Raw genomic sequence first — 9,404 nt, 5'->3', positions numbered from 1 at the left:
AGGGTTCTGTCCTGTCACCCACTCTCTTCTTATTATTCATTAATGATCTTCTAAAACAAACTTCTTGTCCTATCCACTCCTATGCTGATGATACCACCCTGCACTTTTCCACGTCTTTTCATAGACGTCCAACCCTTCAGGAGGTAAACATATCACGCAGGGAAGCCACAGAACGCCTGACTTCTGATCTTTCTAAAATTTCTGATTGGGGCAGAGCAAACTTGGTATTGTTCAATGCCTCAAAAACTCAATTCCTCCATCTATCAACTCGACACAATCTTCCAGACAACTATCCCCTCTTCTTCAATGACACTCAACTATCCCCCTCTTCTACACTGAACATCCTCGGTCTGTCCTTTACTTATAATCTGAACTGGAAACTTCACATCTCATCTCTAGCTAAAACAGCTTCCATGAAGTTAGGTGTTCTGAGACGTCTCCGCCAGTTTTTCTCACCCCGCAGCTGCTAACTCTGTACAAGGGCCTTATCCGTCCATGTATGGAGTATGCTTCACATGTCTGGGGGGTTCCACTCATACTGCTGTTCTAGACAGGGTGGAATCAAAAGCTTTTCGTCTCATCAACTCCTCTCCTCTAACTGACTGTCTTCAGCCTCTCTCTCACCGCCGCAATGTTGCATCTCTAGCTGTCTTCTACCGCTATTTTCATGCTAACTGCTCTTCTGATCTTGCTAACTGCATGCCTCCCCTCCTTCCGCGGCCTCGCTGCACAAGACTTTCTTCTTTCTCTCACTCCTATTCTGTCCACCTCTCTAACGCAAGAGTTAACCAGTATTCTCAATCATTCATCCCTTTCTCTGGTAAACTCTGGAACTCCTTGCCTGCTTCTGTATTTCCACCTTCCTATGACTTGAATTCCTTCAAAGAGGGAGGTTTCAAGACACTTATCCACCAATTTTTGACCACTGCTTTGACCCTTTTAGGGACTGGCATTTCAGTGGGCATTTTTTTTATTAGATTTTTGTTGCCCTTGGCCAGTATCCTTCCTACATAAAAAAAAAAAAAAAAAAAAAAAAAAGCAGCACAGGAACAAAAGGGAGTAAGGATTGCTGTGGAAATATCATGGAAAGAAATTTTGATGCAGATGGCGTTTCGTGATGCCTCTTATTTATTTATTTATTTATATTTTTTTTTTGCCTCTCTCTCTCTCTCTCTCTCTCTCTCTCTCTCTCTCTCTCTCTCTCTCTCTCTCTCTCTCTCTCTCTCTCTCTCTCTCTCTCTCTCTCTCTCTCTTTCCACCTTCTTGCTTCTCTCTGTTCTGGTGCCTGAACTTCTATTTTTTTTTGTCTTTTATGTTTTTTTTTCTTTTTTATGCTTGTTCTTCTTGTTCTCATACTTGTTTTTCTTGTTGTTTTTCTTTCTAGTTTCGTTGCCTTATTTCTCTTTAACATTTATTAATATTTTTCTCCTCCTCCTCCTCCTCCTCCTCCTTCTCCTCCTCCTCCTCCTCTTCCTCTTCCTCTTCTCTCCTCCTCCTCCTCCTAATCCTCCTCCTCCTCCTCCTCCTCCTCCTCCTCCTCCTCCTCCTCCTCCTCCTCCTCCCCCTCCCCCTCCTCCTCCTCCTCCCCTTACTCTTCTCTCCTTCTCCTCCTCCTCTTCCTCCTCCTCTTCCTCGTCTTTCTCTTTCTCTTCCTTTTGCTTCTGCTCATCTTCTCTCCTTTCATCGTCATACTTCAGTCGTAACTATTTCCCATTATCCATAAAGTGGCCCTGATATATATATATATATATATATATATATATATATATATATATATATATATATATATATATATATATATATATATATATATATATATATATATATATATATATATATATATATATATATATATATATATATATATATATATATATATATATATATATATATATATATATATATATATATATATATATATATATATATATATATATATATATATATATATATATATATATATATATATATATATATATATATATATATATATATATATATATATATATATATATATATATATATATATATATATATATATATATATATATATATATATATATATATATATATATATATATATATATATATATATATATATATATATATATATATATATATATATATATATATATATATATACATATATATATATATATATATATATGTATATATATATATATATATATATATATATATATATATATATATATATATATATAATATATATATATATATAATATATATATATATATATATATATATATATTTATATATATATATATATATATATATATATATATATATATATATATTATATATATATATATAGACACACACACACACACACACACACACACACACACACACACACACACACACATATTTTCACCATTATTATTATTAGTGTGGGCCTTGGTGCTGATATGACGGTTGTGATGTTCGGGAAAACTATTACTGTTCCTGTAGTGAAATTTCTGGCGTGGACCTGCGTTAAAAGAAAAATATCTTAAGGAAACATTTTGAGCTCAATAGTGGCAAATATTTATGTACCTTTGTGTTTAAAAAGGGGGAAGAAGTGAAGCGAGGAATATATTAATTAAAATTGCAGAGAGTGAAAAATAGAATATAATACAATTTAATCAACAACAGTTCAATGAGGACAGAATATTTAAGTCAGGGTATAAAGAGTGAATGAAAGAGGCGTGGAATAAAGTACTGCAAACCGAAAAGAAAGGATGCAGGGAATAGAGTGCAAGGTACTTAGGAGGGACGCTCCGTTGATATTGCATACGAATTGTGTGGCTTGAAAACTGGCGGTATGAGGGAGAGAAAGGATTGGTAAATTATGGAATGCATATATAAAGCAAATGATGAGAAAGAGAAAAAGAAGCATGCAGCCGTTCTTTGCAGAGGCGAGGGAAAGTGGTTGCTGTCGATGGAGCAGGCAATGGAAGTGGCAGGCATGGTGTGGGAACGAAGGCAGAGAAACGATGACTGGGTACACAAGTAATTATCTGGAAATGTTAAGAAAAATAGGTGGGGAAAATTCATGTCAGTGGGGTTAATAAAGGATGTGACAGGGGAGATCTGTAAATGAAGGAAGAAAGAGAGAGAGAGAGAGAGAGAGAGAGAGAGAGAGAGAGAGAGAGAGAGAGAGAGAGAGAGAGAGAGAGAGAGAGAGAGAGAGAGACTGTGTGTTTTTTTTTTTTTTTTTTTTTTAAATGTAGGAAGGATACTGGCCAAGGGCAACAAAAATCTAATAAAAAAAAATGCCCACTGAAATGCCAGTCCCTAAAAGGGTCAAAGCAGTGGTCAAAAATTGGTGGATAAGTGTCTTGAAACCTCCCTCTTGAAGGAATTCAAGTCATAGGAAGGTGGAAATACAGAAGCAGGCAAGGAGTTCCAGAGTTTACCAGAGAAAGGGATGAATGATTGAGAATACTGGTTAACTCTTGCGTTAGAGAGGTGGACAGAATAGGAGTGAGAGAAAGAAGAAAGTCTTGTGCAGCGAGGCCGCGGAAGGAGGGGAGGCATGCAGTTAGCAAGATCAGAAGAGCAGTTAGCATGAAAATAGCGGTAGAAGACAGCAAGAGATGCAACATTGCGGCGGTGAGAGAGAGGCTGAAGACAGTCAGTTAGAGGAGAGGAGTTGATGAGACGAAAAGCTTTTGATTCCACCCTGTCTAGAACAGCAGTATGAGTGGAACCCCCCCAGACATGTGAAGCATACTCCATACATGGACGGATAAGGCCCTTGTACAGAGTTAGCAGCTGGGGGGGTGAGAAAAACTGGCGGAGACGTCTCAGAACACCTAACTTCATAGAAGCCGTTTTAGCTAGAGATGAGATGTGAAGTTTCCAGTTCAGATTATAAGTAAAGGACAGACCGAGGATGTTCAGTGTAGAAGAGGGGGACAGTTGAGTATCATTGAAGAAGAGGGGATAGTTGTCTGGAAGATTGTGTCGAGTTGATAGATGGAGGAATTGAGTTTTTGAGGCATTGAACAATACCAAGTTTGCTCTGCCCCAATCAGAAATTTTAGAAAGATCAGAAGTCAGGCGTTCTGTGGCTTCCCTGCGTGATATGTTTACCTCCTGAAGGGTTGGACGTCTATGAAAAGACGTGGAAAAGTGCAGGGTGGTATCATCAGCATAGGAGTGGATAGGACAAGAAGTTTGGTTTAGAAGATCATTAATGAATAATAAGAAGAGAGTGGGTGACAGGACAGAACCCTGAGGAACACCACAGTTAATAGATTTAGGAGAAGAACAGTGACCGTCTACCACAGCAGCAATAGAACGGTCAGAAAGGAAACTTGAGATGAAGTTACAGAGAGAAGGATAGAAACCGTAGGAGGGTAGTTTGGAAATCAAAGCTTTGTGCCAGACTCTATCAAAGGCTTTTGATATGTCCAAGGCAACAGCAAAAGTTTCACCAAAGTCTCTAAAAGAGGATGACCAAGACTCAGTAAGGAAAGCCAGAAGATCACCAGTAGAGCGTCCTTGACGGAACCCATACTGGCGATCAGATAGAAGGTTGTGAAGTGATAGATGTTTAAGAATCTTCCTGTTGAGGATAGATTCAAAAACTTTAGATAAGCAGGAAATTAAAGCAATAGGACGGTAGTTTGAGGGATTAGAGCGGTCACCCTTTTTAGGAACAGGTTGAATGTAGGCAAACTTCCAGCAAGAAGGAAAGGTAGATGTTGACAGACAGAGCTGAAAGAGTTTGACTAGGCAAGGTGCAAGCACGGAGGCACAGTTTCGGAGAACAATAGGAGGGACCCCATCAGGTCCATAAGCCTTCTGAGGGTTTAGGCCAGCGAGGGCATGGAAAACATCATTACGAAGAATTTTAATACGAGGCATGAAGTAGTCAGAGGGTGGAGGAGAGGGAGGAACAAGCCCAGAATCGTCCAAGGTAGAGTTTTTAGCAAAGGTTTGAGCAAAGAGTTCAGCTTTAGAAATAGATGTGATAGCAGTGGTGATAGCAGTGTGTGTGTGTATTGAATGCCGGTCTGCTTAAAGGTAAACCTAAAAAAAAAAACGAGCAATTTTCTTTCGTTGTAGTTGTGTTCAGTACTACTTATACTTACGTAGGACTTCATGGGAAACCTTGCTTCACTGGGGATGTCAAGTAAAGGTGAATGCGTAATGAGATATTTGAACAATGGCTATAAATATATATTATGCCTTTGTGTATAGGGTAGGAAGTAGAATCTAATGTAAAATTTTAAAATGAACAGTACATTTAACATTTTTCATGTAAGAGCGGCTCTGCCCAAGGACAACAAAAAGAAAGGAAAAGGACCCTCCCAAAAAATATACTTTATGGGAGAGCTGGAAAGTTACCGAAAATACTCATCAGTGAATGAATCGTGTGGTATTGTGAGAGGCAGAGATTGTGCGAACCAGATCTTTTACTGCTCCCTCACCAACATTGGCATCGTGTACGAATTTTCTCCTGTTATTCTTGGTCATTGCTCCTCATCCTGTTCCATTCCACCTCTCTATGTCGCTCTCTTTCTCTTCAGTTATCTTATCTCTTTTTATCAAGCTATTTTACTTTCTCTTCCCTCCAGACTGTTGGAGGGCCGCACGAAAAGTCAATAAGAAAAAAGATATGGCACCTATGAATGTGTAGTTCATGTGTGTCAAAATGGAAGAGATAACTAAATGATTAATGGTGGAAGTCCATATAGTAAGAAGACTGTTGTTAATTAGATGTCAAGAGTTTTAACGAGGTAAGGGAGTCCTTGCGGGTCTAAAGAAAAAGAGAAAGAGAAAGAACGTATTTTCTGACGAGGATTGCTCAGCTTCAGTGGTGTGTGATTAAGTTACGAACACTAACCCCGGGAGGGGAAAAATGTAGAACTGAACACTAATCCATGGGTACAGAGGACAATAAAAGGAAAAATTAAACGGTAAACACACGCAGTATTTAAGGGCAGAGGAAATAAAGGAAAAAATGTAAGGAGATAAAAGTAAACATATAGACACTGAGTGAAAAAAGGTATAGAAATGTAGGGAGGAAATGCAAAATTCATGGTCAAGGAAAGAAAAAATATGGAGTGATAACATAAATCTAGTAATGGAAGGAGAAAAAAACAATAAAACTAAATGATATCAAAGACAAAGGCCAGTCGCAGACCTATTACAAAACTCATGTGATAAGGTGGTTAAATAGTTCTTAGAGTCTGTATATTCTGAATAGGTACAATTCGTTTTATATAATTTGTTTAGAAATCTGGAACAGGCATCGTTTCTTTACACACTAGTATTCGTGCCCTTTATAAAATCGGAAGAAAAAACAGCATTTTCTTTACGTAGTGTAGATGTATCCTTTACACTTGCAAATCAGGAGTAAGCTGATTGCATATTTTCCTTATATACATCGCGCAGGTGAACACATTCTTTTAAAATGTGTCACGGAGGGCCAAACGAGACATTCGTAAGGGAAGGATTAAGATACATATTGATAATCTTTTAATTAAAGAATATGGACCTAAGACGGGCAATCACATTTGTAGAGGCAGAGTTGAGGTTGTGTAACGAGAGAGATCTGCCAGCTATCTCATGAGATTGTAGCTCAAAGTCCGGATCTGACAGGCTGACGAAGAAAAAAAAAAGAAAAAAAGATAGAGACCTGAAAAAAATAAATAAATGCCGGAAATATTACCATAAGCACAGATACTAACTGAGAGGACAACACAAAGTAAAGTTATTCGAAAATTACACTTTCTAAATCAACGGTGATGAACAATAAATAAATAAACAAATGAATAAATAAGAATTGTGGAAATATTAGAGTAACAAATAATATATCAGTACCGTGCAGAGTAAGGTTGAGAAAAAGAATCTGAATAGCGGTGAAAGTACATGCCGTCGAAACTATAAGCCTTAAATGATGGGAATGGTAGATATGAAAACTTGTGGGAGTATTAGCATTACGAATAACAAAAACCATCAGGTGAAATGTTAAGAGGAAAAAAAAAAAAAAAAAAAAAAGTGGAAATACGATGGTTAGGAAACAATGAATCACCCAAGCTTTAAATATTTAGCGAAAGCCGATCAAAAACATCAGTAACTGCATCTGAGGTGGTAGGAATGATAGCGAAATAAGAAAAAAAGTGCACATCTTAAAATCGCGAATAAAGCCATAAGGGAAATTTGAACCGCGGTAGAAAAGTGTGTCACGGAAGCGGTGAATCACCCAGACATACACATTTAGGTGAGCGAGGAGCCCGTGCGAGATGGAGAGAGTGTCCGAAGGATGTAGTTTACCGAGGTGGGGAACGAGGCGGCACTGACACCCGGGACCTTAAACATAATGAAATGGCAGGAGCGAACCAGTGCAGGTCCTGTTGGGGGCTGGCAATGGGGTCAGTTTTAAGACGGTGGATGTTAGGAATGGCTGTGAGGTGTGCGAATGTGTGACCCAGGCGAGATTGTGGATAAGGATTTTGTTGACTATATTTATTATTATTATCTTGTTGCTTTTATGGGCACATTTTGTTCATTGTTTCGTTATCTTATATCTTGATGTTTCCCCGTGTCATTTTTTGTTTTTTGTTTCGCGTCTTGTTTTGGTAAATAGGGATGGTTTATTATGATTATATGATATTAAGGTACTACAACAACAACAACAACAACAACTACTACTACTACTACTACAACTACTACTACTACTACTACTACTACTACTACTACTACTACTACTACTACAGCTACTACTACTACTACTACTACAGCTATTACTACTACTACTTTTACTACTACTGTTGATACTACTACCACCAACACCACTACCAACACTTCCACCACTACTTTTAATACTGGAAAACAGACGCATCACTTTTCTCTTGTCCACTAAATAAGCACACACACACACACACACACACACACACACACACACACACACACACACACACACACACACACAAAGGTTCTCCGTAAATTTAGGAGTAATTCGTCGACTTGTGTCCCGGCGTGTGGGCGTGAGGGTTATGGTGAGTTATAAGCAGGGAGGTGGGTGTGTGGAATGATTATATGGCGTGTGTGTGTGTGTGTGTGTGTGTGTGTGTGTGTGTGTGTGTGTGTGTGAGGTATAGATTGGTTTAAGAGTTGCCTGAGTAGAACAAATGGAATACATTGATTTAGGTTGTGCATATGTTGAATAGTATGTGTAGCTTAAATACGTGGGACTGGTTGATATGCAAGTATAATGAGTGGCTATGGGAGGTGTGTGTGTGTGGGGGGTGGAAGAGATGTGGAGTGATTACTAGAAAGGTCACTCATCGATTAACTCTTGAGACGACGGAAAAAAAAAAAAAATGAAAAAAAAAAGAAAATTATAGGAATTGCAAAGAAAGTTACCAAATTCAGTATATGTATTTCCTTAATAATTCTTAACATTACAAATGCAGTAATATCGATGTTCTGCCCAGCATAGCGTTATGTGAAGGCATTGCACCGCGTGGCACAGAGCTAGGAAGTTTACTGCAGTCCGATACGAGTTTAATAAAATGAGCAAGAGATTTGTACCTACTTCTGCTTTCTTGAATGTATTTCATTTTTACATTTTTAGTTTAGTTTATACGGGCTTGGCTGGAATTTTGTTTCTTTTTCTTTCCTGCTTTTTACTCTAGAGTGCATTTTTTTTTTCGAATGTGTTTGATTATTGATAATTTCATGATTTAGTTTTCTTTCTTTTTGTTTATTTTGTTGACTCGTTTCATTGTTTCGTTCTTTCATTCTTCCTTTTTTTCTTACCTTTGCCTGTTAAGTTTTACCTCTCTTCCCTTTTGCCGAGATTTCAATGTTCATCACTAACTCTGGCTTTGTTCTCCCTTCACTGACCATCCTGGTGAACTAGCCTTTAACTTTGCTATCCTTCACGACCTAGAACAACTGCTGCAGCACCCTACTCGTATTCTTGACCGTCTTGGAGATATGCCCCACATTCTTGACCTTTTCCTAACCTCCAATCCTTCTGCATATGCTGTTATCTTGTCTTCTCCGTTGGACTCCTCCGATCACAATCTTATATCTGTATCTTGTCCCATCGCTCCAGTCCCTCCTCAGGATCATCCAAAGAGGAGGTGCCTCTGGCGTTTTGCCTCTACTAATTGTGGGACTTTGAGGAGGTATTATGGAATGAGTACTGTTTCTGTGTTTTCCATATCCTTGTGCTAACCGCATAACAGAGGTGATAGTGTCTGGCATGGAGGTTTACATTCTTCACTCTTTCTTTCAGTCTAAGCCTTCCAAACCTTAGTTTAACACAGTCTGTTCTCGTGCTATACATGATAAAGAGGTGACCCACTAAGGGTACTTAAGCCTTCCATCACCTGAATCTCATGCGCTTTTTATTTCTGCCCGGAATCACGCGAAGCCTGTTC

This window comes from Scylla paramamosain, chromosome 25, assembly GCF_035594125.1.
Source record: "Scylla paramamosain isolate STU-SP2022 chromosome 25, ASM3559412v1, whole genome shotgun sequence".
NCBI lineage: Eukaryota > Metazoa > Arthropoda > Malacostraca > Decapoda > Portunidae > Scylla > Scylla paramamosain.
This window is presented reverse-complemented; position numbering follows the sequence as displayed.